Source organism: Bufo bufo, chromosome 9, assembly GCF_905171765.1.
Source record: "Bufo bufo chromosome 9, aBufBuf1.1, whole genome shotgun sequence".
NCBI lineage: Eukaryota > Metazoa > Chordata > Amphibia > Anura > Bufonidae > Bufo > Bufo bufo.
Window position 1 is genome coordinate 8,573,536 of NC_053397.1, and position 11,449 is coordinate 8,584,984.

Below are 11,449 nucleotides of genomic sequence, written 5' to 3' on the forward strand. Positions count from 1 at the left end.
CCTGTCCCACCTAGCCCGGGATTTATGGACCTTCTGCCTCGCCAGGAATATAACATTAGTCGCGGAATATCTGCCCGGCCTCCGCAACACTCACGCGGACTTCTCGTTTTCTCTACGACTCCAGCGACTGGAAGCTGGACACGACGGTGTTCTCTTCCATATCTTCCCTATGGGGACCCTTCTTTTTGGACCTTTTCGCGTCCCGCCTGAACACTCAGTTCCCCCGTTTCTACAGCTGGCGCCCGGACCCAGACGCAGAGGCGATAGACGCTTTTCTACAGAACTGGTCCGGACGACTCATGTATGCCTTCCCACCATTTGCTATGATTCCCCGAGTCTTAGCCCAAGTTCGCAAACAGAGGGCCGAACTAGTCCTGATAGTCCCATTTTGGACCACCCAATCATGGTTCCCCCAGCTATTGGAATGCCTGATCCAACATCCTCGGCTTCTCCCAGCTTTGCCAGACCTCCTATTAGATCCTTCAGGTCTACAACATCCCCTCATACTAGAAGAATCCCTGCAGCTCCTAGCCTGCAGAATCTCGGGGAACCCTGGAGCGTCTCAGCAGTTTCGGACTCAACTAGACGTCTTTTGGAGGACTCATGGGCTCCCGGAACCAGACGATCCTATCGTGCGGCCTGGAAGTCTTGGGCTGACTGGTGCATGGTTAGGCACGTGGATCCCGTTTCAGCCCCTGTAACGGAGATCCTGGAATTGCTCACATCTCTTTACGATAATGGTAAGGCGTATCGTACGATCAATTTGTTTCGCTCAGCCATTTCTTCCTCTCATCAGGGTTTTAATAGAATTCCTGCTGGTCAACACCATTTGGTATACCACCTTCTGAGGGGCTCCCGCCTCTCGCGCCCTCCTAGGCCCCGTTTCTCGTCCACCTGGGACGTGTCTTCGGTCTTATCTCTATTCTCACCTGTCCGCCCAACACAGAGCTTTCTTTAAGCTGATTTCCCTGTTCTGTTTGATCTCTTGTAAGAGAGTCTCAGACGTTAGGGCCTTAGATCACGATGCTCGTTCCTTTACACTGGAGGGTGTGGTGTTTAATATCACACAACGCACCAAGAAGACCAATATTCGGACGGTGTCTTACCCTTGTTTTCCGAAGCTCCGACTCTCTGTCCAGTCGCCTGTCTAAGGGAATATGAGTCTCGTACTGCCCCGCATCGCGCTTCCACTTGCCCTCAGCTTTTTCTCTCTTACCGCCGTCCCTTTCACCCTGTTACCAGCGTCACCTTGGCTCGATGGGTAAAATGGATTATGTCCCAAGCGGGAGTGGACACCGCGGTATTCACCGCACATTCCACCAGAGGTGCTTCGGCGACTTCCATGGCAGTTGCAGGGGCACGATTGGAGGACATCATGCGACTTGCAGACTGGTCGCGAGTATCGACGTTTCGTGAGTTTTATTTTCGTCCTCCCTTTCATGTTTTCTCCTCAGTTGTGAGTCAGCTTTAAACTCGCAGTAGGAGCCCCCGTTTAATGTAATAAAATTGCATAATTTTCCTAACCTGTGACGTAAAGTCATGATTTTATTAAAGACACGGAGGCGAGTATTGCCCCTCCCCTTTTTTCTCTACCCCCCCCCCTTTTCTTACTAATTTTGATTGTTATTATTTATTATTTAGAGCTTGTACGATGCCTTGTACCTTAATTAATAGAGTATCGATATATCTGTAGATACCTTACTAGTCTATGCCTTTTTCCACATTCTTGCAAGGTTAATTACCCTTTGTTTCTATGGTTTTTTCTATTCATAGGATGAGTCTACTATTTGGACTGCAACCGGTGATTATCGTTTCTTCTTCATCTTCGTTCTTCAGTTCAACAGTTCTGGTTCCATGATGGTTTCGTCTTAGGTTTCGTTCGGCTGGTGTTTCGAGTTGTGACGTTCAGCATTCCAGAGGAGAATCATCATCAAAAAAAGAGGAGGAGTCTTTGGGATCCAGGACTATTATACTGGGTCTTATGGGGGAGGGTCTTGTTTCCATGGTAACTTGTTTTAGTTGGGTATTTTTTCTTTGCTGCTATTGGTTCACAGTAAAGGAAGAGATAGCAATACTCGCCTCCGTGTCTTTAATAAAATCATGACTTTAGGCCACAGGTTAGGAAAATCATGCAATTATTACTTATGTTACGTTGCACCTTTTTTTTCTTGTTTTGAAGGGATTTTTTGAGCTCAACACCTATTTTTATGTCCATTTAGGGAGTATGGATGTGTGCCCCATGTGCTGTTTAAGAATACTGATCCCGAGGTCTGAAGTTCAGGAGACCTGCCTCCTTCTGCTGATGAATGCCCCTTTTAATGCCAATCAATGGAAATTTTTGCAGAATGGATGTGGGCTCGTTAATTTCAATGGGGCCCCATAAGATGCGGACAACACACTGTGGAGAAGAATAGGCATTTATAACATGCTGCGGGACCTGCAGAAGGGAACATTCGGGATGCACATGGCCTTGTGTTTCCTGCGCGCTCTTGGCTGTGTAACTCATATCTTCCACGACTTATCTTTGTGCTCTGTATACCATTACATGCGTGTTACACTTATGTTGATTTTTTTTTTTAACATGTCTTAACCCCTTCCCGACCAGCGAAGTAATAGCATGGCGCTGCGGGAAGTGACTTGCTGCTCAGTGGCGTACAGGTATGGCGCGCTGATCGGGTAGGTGCAGGAGCTGCGCCCGCCCAATCAGCAGCAAGGGTCCGAATCCCTGCTGTATGTGCTGGGATCGGTGAAAACACAGATGCCGGCACATTAACTCTAGCAGTGCTGTGGTCAGCAATGATCGATGCATGTACGGGGTGTGGAAGGAGCTCCCTCCCTATCCCCATTGGGTCCCCGTGCTTCAGTGACAGGGACCCGATGGCTGGGACGGCAGCCCGATACCTTCCATAGACATCATGCTGCCTTCCATGTAAGGCTACTTTCACACTAGCGTTTCGGCTTTCTGTTTGTGAGATCCGTTCAGGGCTCTCACGAGCGGTCCAAAACGGATCAGTTTTGCTCTAATGCATTCTGAATGGAAAAGGATCCGCTCAGAATGCATCAGTTTGCATACAATCAGTCTCCATTCCGCTCTGGAGGCTGCCTGCAGCGTTTCTCTGTCCGCGATGTGGTGCGGAGCAAGACGTTTTCTCTGACACAATAGAAAATGGATCCGTCCCCCATTGACTTTCATATATAAGGTATAATACAACCGGATCCGTTCATGACTGATGCATGCGGTTGTATTATGATAACGGGAGCGTTTTTGCAGATCCATGACGGATCCGCAAAAAACGCTAATGTGAAAGTAGCCTATACCTGTGAGACCCACCCCCTGTATTAAACTGTGTAATAAACTTATAGCCAATTTATTACAATACAGATTTAAATGCATTGTACAGGGGATCAGACCCCCAAAAGTTAAAGTACCACCGTGGGACAAAAAAAAAAGTGTTTTACGTAATAAAAAAATAAAACTTTCAAGTAAAAAAAAAATTATAATAGAAAGTTATAAACAAATTTACAAGATAGGAAAACAAAATAAGAAAAGTAGACATATTAGGTATTGCCGCGTCCATACAGGGAGTGCAGAATTATTAGGCAAATGAGTATTTTGACCACATCATCCTCTTTATGCATGTTGTCTTACTCCAAGCTGTATAGGCTCGAAAGCCTACTACCAATTAAGCATATTAGGTGATGTGCATCTCTGTAATGAGAAGGGGTGTGGTCTAATGACATCAACACCCTATATCAGGTGTGCATAATTATTAGGCAACTTCCTTTCCTTTGGCAAAATGGGCCAAAAGAAGGACTTGACAGGCTCAGAAAAGTCAAAAATAGTGAGATATCTTGCAGAAGGATGCAGCACTCTTAAAATTGCAAAGCTTCTGAAGCGTGATCATCGAACAATCAAGCGTTTCATTCAAAATAGTCAACAGGGTCGCAAGAAGCGTGTGGAAAAACCAAGGTGCAAAATAACTGCCCATGAACTGAGAAAAGTCAAGCGTGCAGCTGCCAAGATGCCACTTGCCACCAGTTTGGCCATATTTCAGAGCTGCAACATCACTGGAGTGCACAAAAGCACAAGGTGTGCAATACTCAGAGACATGGCCAAGGTAAGAAAGGCTGAAAGACGACCACCACTGAACAAGACACACAAGCTGAAACGTCAAGACTGGGCCAAGAAATATCTCAAGACTGATTTTTCTAAGGTTTTATGGACTGATGAAATGAGAGTGAGTCTTGATGGGCCAGATGGATGGGCCCGTGGCTGGATTGGTAAAGGGCAGAGAGCTCCAGTCCGACTCAGACGCCAGCAAGGTGGAGGTGGAGTACTGGTTTGGGCTGGTATCATCAAAGATGAGCTTGTGGGGCCTTTTCGGGTTGAGGATGGAGTCAAGCTCAACTCCCAGTCCTACTGCCAGTTTCTGGAAGACACCTTCTTCAAGCAGTGGTACAGGAAGAAGTCTGCATCCTTCAAGAAAAACATGATTTTCATGCAGGACAATGCTCCATCACACGCGTCCAAGTACTCCACAGCGTGGCTGGCAAGAAAGGGTATAAAAGAAGAAAATCTAATGACATGGCCTCCTTGTTCACCTGATCTGAACCCCATTGAGAACCTGTGGTCCATCATCAGATGTGAGATTTACAAGGAGGGAAAACAGTACACCTCTCTGAACAGTGTCTGGGAGGCTGTGGTTGCTGCTGCACGCAATGTTGATGGTGAACACATCAAAACACTGACAGAATCCATGGATGGCAGGCTTTTGAGTGTCCTTGCAAAGAAAGGTGGCTATATTGGTCACTGATTTGTTTTTGTTTTTGAATGTCAGAAATGTATATTTGTGAATGTTGAGATGTTATATTGGTTTCACTGGTAAAAATAAATAATTGAAATGGGTATATATTTGTTTTTTGTTAAGTTGCCTAATAATTATGCACAGTAATAGTCACCTGCACACACAGATATCCCCCTAAAATAGCTAAAACTAAAAACAAACTAAAAACTACTGCCAAAAATATTCAGCTTTGATATTAATGAGTTTTTTTGGGTTCATTGAGAACATGGTTGTTGTTCAATAATAAAATTAATCCTCAAAAATACAACTTGCCTAATAATTCTGCACTCCCTGTATCGACCAGCTCTATAAAAATATCACATGATCCACCCTGTTAGGTGAATTTCGTAAAAAGAAAAAAAGAAAAACAGTGCTAAAACCATTTTCTGGTCACCTTGCCAAAAAGTGTAATACCAAGCAATCAAAAAGTCATTTGCACCCCAAAAAGGTACCAATCAAACCATCATCTCACCACTCAAAAATGAGAATCTACCTAAGACAATCGCTCAAAAACTAAAAAAATATGGCTCTCACAAAATGGCAACACAAAAACAAGATTTTTTTGGTCAAAACATGCTTTTGATGTGTAAAACTTAACAACAAAAAAAAAATAGACACATTGGGTATCACCGCGTCCGTAACAACCTGTTCTATAAAAAAAAAGAAAAATCAGATGATATACTCTGTCAGGTGAATGATGTAAAAATAAAATAAACAAAAACTGTGCCAGAATAGTAAATTTTTGTCACCTCGCCTTACAAAATGCGTAATATTGAGTGATCAAAAAGTCATATGTACCCAAAAATGGTACCAATGAAAATGTCACCTCATCCCTCAAAAAAAGAACCCCCACATAAGACAACCGCTCAAAAAATAAAAACCAATGGCGCCCGTAAAACAATCTATCAAAATCTGCGTCGCTTCCTTTCTGATTCCTGCCATGTGCCCCCACAGCAGTTTACCACTACAAATGGGGTGTTTTTTCATATTCATGAAAAATGGGTAACAAATTATGGGGTGCGTTTTCTCCTGTTACCTTTTGTAAAAAATAAAAAATTTGGGGCTAAAGCAACATTTTATTGGAAGAAATAAAACTTTTCATTTTCACAGCCAAGTGTTTCTAAATTCCGTAAAATGCTTATGGGGTCAAAGTGCTCAGTACACCCCTTAAAAAATTATTTGAGGGGTGTAGTTTCCAAAATGGGGTCACTTTTTGAGGGTTTCCACTGTAGGGGTACGTCAGGGTCTCTTCAAATACAAAATTATGCCCAAAAACCATTCTAGCAAAATCTGGCCTCCTTCCCTTCTGACCACTGCCATGTGCCACGACAGCAGTTTACCGCCACATATCGGGTATTTCTGTAAACTGCAGAATCAGAGTTATTCAGGTTTATTTTGCTTTTAACCCTTGCTGTGTTGCAAGAAAAAATAAACATGAAAAAATTTCACCTCCATTTACCTTTAATTCTTGTGGAACACCTCAAGGGTTAATAAAGTTTGCAACATTAGTTTTGAATAATTTGAGGGGTTTAGTTTCTAAAATGGGGCCATTTATGGGTGGTCTCCATTACGTAAGCCCCTCAAAATCACTTTATATCTGAATCGGTGCTTAAAATAATGGTTTTGGAATTTTTCTTGAAAATATAAAAAATTGCTTCTAAAATTCTAAGCCTTCTAATGTCCTAAAAAATAAATAAAATGACATTTACAAAATGATGGCAACATAAAGCAGACATATGGGGAATGAAGACTGACAACCATTTTATGAGTTATTACTATCTGTCATGAAAGTAGAGAAATTCAAATTTAGAAAATTGTGAATTTTTCAAAATTTTTGGTAAATGTGGGATATTATTTTTTTATGAATAAAGGTGAAATATATCAACTCAAATTTACTACTGTCATGAAGTACAATGTGTCATGAGAAAACAGTCTCAGAATGGTTTGGATAAGTAAAAGCTTTCCAAAGTTATTACCACAAAAAGTGACACATGTCAGATTTGCAAAAAATGGCCTGGGCAGGAAGGTGAAAAAACTGGCCCAGGGTAGAAGGGGTTAAAAGTGTGTTACCTATGTGCTGTATGTTGTGTGTTATCTGTGTTCTATGCTGTATGCTATTTCTTGTATGTTTTGTGTTACCTGTGTTCTATGCTGTGTGCAGTTTTGTGCTATCTGTGTTTTGTATGTTGTTTGTTATGTAAGTCACGTGCTATTATCGGTGTTTTGTATGGGGTTTTTTTCACACGTGTTACCCATGTATGAATACAGTGGCCTCCACTGCCTATAGGCTGTCATGTAAGAGACAAAAGGTATAACGCCTGTATATATATTTTAATAGATGACGCTGTATAGAAAAATGCAGCAGAAAAAATGGTATTCTGATGTAAAGTGACCTGGCAGAGGCTAAAAGGACGCTCTCTTGGTGTCCGTCAAGTGAATGGGGGACTATAAATAAGTTTAACATGTGCGCGGGCAACTTATACAGTTGTAAGAAAAAGTATGTGAACCCTTTGGAATGATATGGATTTCTGCACAAATTGGTCATAAAATGTGACCTGATCTTCATCTAAGTCACAACAATAGACAATCACAGTCTGCTTAAACTAATAACACACAAAGAGTTAAATGTAACCATGTTTTTATAGAACACACCATGTAAACATTCACAGTGCAGGTGGAAAAGTATGTGAACCCCTAGACTAATGACATCTCCAAGAGCTAATTGGAGTGAGGTGTCAGCCAACTGGAGTCCAATCAATGAGATGAGATTGGAGGTGTTGGTTACAGCTGCCCTGCCCTATAAAAAACACACACCAGTTCTGGGTTTGCTTTTCACAAGAAGCATTGCCTGATGTGAATGATGCCTCGCACAAAAGAGCTCTCAGAAGACCTACGATTAAGAACTGTTGACTTGCATAAAGCTGGAAAGGGTTATAAAAGTATCTCCAAAAGCCTTGCTGTTCATCAGTCCACGGTAAGACAAATTGTCTATAAATGGAGGATGTTCAGCACTGCTGTTACTCTCCCTAGGAGTGGCCGTCCTGTAGAGATGACTGCAAGAGCACAGCGCAGACTGCTCAATGAGGTGAAGAAGAATCCTAGAGTGTCAACTAAAGACTTACAAAAGTCTCTGGCATATGATAACATCCCTGTTAGCGAATCTATGATATGTAAAACACTAAACAAAAATGGATTTCATGGGAGGATACCACAGAGGAAGCCACTGCTGTCCAAAAAAACATTGCTGCACATCTACAGTTTGCACAAGAGCCCCTGGATGTTCCACAGCAGTACTGGCAAAATATTCTGTGGACAGATGAAACCAAAGTTGAGTTGTTTGGAAGAAACACACAACACTATGTGAGGAGAAAAAGAGGCACAGCACACCAACCTCAAAACCTCATCCCAACTGTGAAGTATGGTGGTGGGGGCATCATGGTTTGGGGCTGCTTTGCTGCGTCAGGGCCTGGACAGATTGCTATCATCGAAGGAAAAATGAATTCCCAAGTTTATCAAGACATTTTGCAGGAGAACTTAAGGCCATCTGTCCACCAGCTGAAGCTCAACAGAAGATGGGTGTTGCAACAGGACAACGACCCAAAGCATAGAAGTAAATCAACAACAGAATGGCTTAAACAGAAGAAAATCCGCCTTCTGGAGTGGCCCAGTCAGAGTCCTGACCTCAACCCGATTGAGATGCTGTGGCATGACCTCAAGAAAGCGATTCGCACCAGACATCCCAAGAATATTGCTGAACCGAAACAGTTCTGTAAAGAGGAATGGTGAAGAATTACTCCTGACCGTTGTGCACGTCTGATCTGCAACTACAGGAAACGTTTGGTTGAAGTTATTGCTGCCAAAGGAGGTTCAACCAGTTATTAAATCCAAGGGTTCACATACTTTTTCCACTTGCACTGTGAATGTTTACATGGTGTGTTCAATAAAAACATGGTAACATTTAACTTTTTGTGTGTTATTAGTTTAAGCCGACTGTGATTGTCTATTGTTGTGACTTAGATGAAGATCAGATCACATTTTATGACCAATTTGTGCAGAAATCCATATCATTCCAAAGGGTTCACATACTTTTTCTTGCAACTGTATGGCAAATAGATGTGGCGTGAAAGCAGTAAACCTCCGACATAAGGCTGCAGCATATATACTGTGTAGCCATACAGTCGTACGTCAGCAACAATTCTATCAATGCAATAAGTGTAATTGCACTTTCCTGGAAGTCTCCACGACTGCACTTTTGACACTGACCTCGCCTGTGGCCTGGAAAAACACTCGGAAAACACTTCCCCTTCCCACCTTCAGTGATTGAAGAAGAGGCCCAGTGGGAGGAATAAAAACTCAAACTCAAAAGAAACTAATAGACAGTGTTTATATACTCACACAATGTTATATTATCAAGCATATGTCTTATGCTCAGACGCTCAGACTTACAACACTTTACACCACAGCTATACTTTCTCTATCTTTTTCTAGATATATATATTTTAGGGAACAGAAACTATGGCGCCGTTGTGGAGACTTCCAGGAAACTTAAATTACTGGTAAGGACACTTCTTCCTGGCCATCTGCACAATGGTTCCCTGAGAAGAAGTCTATAGAGTCTCATCCAGGTCGCTGCTCGGCAGTTCTGTTCTCTCTCAGCCCCGGTAGACTCACCTCTCACGCCTTGAGCTGCCTCTGTACCTGAAGCATTATAAGATTCCGAAATAATCTGATCCATCTTGAGGTCACACTTTTTTTTTTTACTTTATTAGGGCTGAAATATTGAATAAATAAATTATTAGCTTTTCTCCAAGGCAGTTTTTTTTCTTAAATAAGTTTGCACTGTTCAGCGCACATCAAGATTATGAAATTCTTTTCCCCGTCATTCTCCGGCCTTTGACAAAATGAAGGAATTAGGATATCTTGAGATTTGTGGGAAGGGGACGCCACTTTTGGCAGAAAAGATGGATCTAGTTTAAATAAAAAAATTTCATCAATAAATAGAAAAACGGTGAAAAGAGCCGGACTTTCGCTAACCCTGCGCGCTGATAGTCACTAGAAATACTGCTTTCAAGGTGTAATTTCATCGAGGCTCCTTCAATAGGTTCAGGCCGAGGTTGTGACAAGACATTTACTGCCACATTAAGATTTCACTGAGGAAAGAAATTAGTCATCTTCAGTTTCAATCTTTCTGAAGCTTTTAAAAATCTAGCAATAAAACGAAGCCCTGATAATCTGGTGCAGTGGTTGCCAGGGCCGTTTCTAGGGAATTTTACCAACAGGGCGAACATTTAAAAAGCCCCCCCCCCCCCACAGGGGTCCTCTCACTTCAGTAAGTTGCATTTATCATGTAGAGAAAGTTAATATAAGCCACTTACTAATGTATTGTGATTCTCCATATTGCCTCCTTTGATGGCTGGATTCATTTTTCCATCACATTATACACTGCTCGTTTCCATGGTTACGACCACCCTGCAATCTATCAGTGGTGGTCGTACTTGCTCAATATAGGAAAAAGCATCAGCCTCTCTGGTGGCCGGGACTATGGGAGCGCACATAGGCTGGTGCTTTTTGCTATAGTGTGCAAGCACGACCACCACTGATAGATTGCAGGGTGGTCTGTAACCATGGAAACAAGCAGTGTATAATGTGATGGAAAAATTAATCCAGCCAGCAAAGAAAGCAATATCCATTAGTAAGTGCCTTGTATTAATTGCCACTTACTGAAGTGAGAGGACCCCTTTAAGGGCTCATCCATCATACACTGGGCACACGTACGGTGCCCGTATATTGCAGACCCGCTGTTATTGCCACAATACAGGCACGGCCATGCTGATGCTGTTGAGATGCCAGTCACGGCGTCCGTGGGCGGGGCATAGTGGAATGGGTGGAGGTCAGGGGCGTTGCTAGGGACGAAAAAGATCTGGGGCCCAAGCCCCAATGAATATGGCCCAATTCTCTAAGTTCCCCCCTCCCCCCACACCGCATTTTTCTGTACTTGCTATACAGCGCCACATACAGTCAGGTCCATAAATATTGGGACATGGACACAATCCTAACAGTTTTGGCTCTATACACCACCACAATGGATCTGAAATGAAAAGAACATGATGTGCTTTACCTGCAGACTGTCAGCTGTAATTTGAGGTATTTACATCCAAATCAGGTGAACGGTGCAGGAATTACAGCAGTTACATCTGTGCCTCCCACTTGTTAAGGGACCAAAAGTAATGGGACAGAAAAATAATCATAAATCAAACTTTCAGTGTTTAATACTTGCCCGAAACACTTCAGAATTCATCCTGCTGCTTTTGTCAGCACTCCCATCATCAATAAATACAAGAGAAGCAGTTCCATTGGCAGCCATACATGCCCCCGCCATGACACTACCACCACCATGCTTCACTGATGAGGTGGTATGCTTAGCATCTTGAGCAGCTCCTTTCCTTCTCCATACTCTTCTCTTCCCATCACTCTGGTACAAGTTGATCTTGGTCTCATCTGTCCATAGGATGTTGTTCACAACTGTGAAGGCTTTTTTAGATGTCATTTGGCAAACTCTAATCTGGCCTTCCTGGTTTTGAGGCTCACCAATGGTTTCCATCTTG